This window comes from Poecilia reticulata, linkage group LG6, assembly GCF_000633615.1.
Source record: "Poecilia reticulata strain Guanapo linkage group LG6, Guppy_female_1.0+MT, whole genome shotgun sequence".
Classification (NCBI taxonomy): Eukaryota; Metazoa; Chordata; class Actinopteri; order Cyprinodontiformes; family Poeciliidae; genus Poecilia; species Poecilia reticulata.
In genome coordinates this window covers 21,899,510-21,900,516 of record NC_024336.1, presented here as the reverse complement: position 1 = coordinate 21,900,516, position 1,007 = coordinate 21,899,510, and the positions used below count along the sequence as shown (strand labels likewise).

General features: G+C 34.3%; 1 protein-coding gene across 1 annotated transcript in view; it reads left to right on the top strand.

The window, feature by feature from the left end:
* LOC103466367 (uncharacterized) overlaps nucleotides 1-1,007 on the top strand; it is a 13,362-nt gene that overhangs the window by 11,372 nt on the left and 983 nt on the right. The gene's annotated exons all lie outside the window — the stretch shown is intronic.

Genomic DNA, 1,007 nt, shown 5'->3' with positions numbered 1-1,007 from the left:
TGAGGAAGAAGGAACTTTGCAACATACATGATTTCATCTACTGCTCATTTCTGCTAATGAATGTTGCTAATTGGGCGTGTTATGCAAATATCTACCCCCTCTAAAACACTCTATTTTGGCTTTTGCGAATACTGATTTTAAAAGTCCTTCCGAGATATTTCTGTACTTTAGAGTAAAACATGATTACATTCTGCTGGGTTTTGACTGCTTAATTTTACTCAAGAAACAGCAGCGATACTAAATACTAGTATTATTCAAAAAAAGGTAAAAAACTTTGGTTTAGTGTTGGTGCTGTAGTAAAACTAAACCCAAAGTATGTTTGTTCCTTAAAGTTACTCAAGCAAATGCAACTAGTTTCTTCCTCACTACTGATCTATTTAACAGATTTAAAGCTTCAAAAATAGTTCAATATACTTAGTGTTATTTTTTTTTAGTTCATTCTGTGTTTTTTTCCTACACAATATGTGGATATATAATAAAGGTGTGATATTAGTTACTGTGTTCTCTCTTTTTTTTAAGAAAAAATGTTAATTAATGAGCCATCCCAATAGTAGCACCCTGTTGTTCCAATTTGTATTCGACATGTATGCTCCACAGAAAATAAATGACAAAGCAGTCGTTTTGCATCAGCTGTTAGTTTTCATAGTTTTTCTTGAACATTCATACATTTTATGTCGTAAAGTTCTTTTCTTCAGTAGGGACAGGGAAGCTGGTCAGAGTACATGGGAAGATGGATGTGGCCAAATGCAGAGTAATACCGGAAGAAAACATGCTATAGTGCAAAATACTTGAAATTGGGTCAAAGGTGCCATTCCAGCAGGACAACACCCTTAATTAAACATTCAGGCAGAGCTGTGGCCCAGTCAAAGTCCAGACGTAGGTCTAATTAAAAATCTCTGTCAAGACTTGGTCATTTTTGTTTACAAATTATCTCCTTCTACTTGGACTGAACCTCAGCTGGTTTAAATATAAGAAAGTGCAAACATTTTTAGTAATAATGTGCAAAG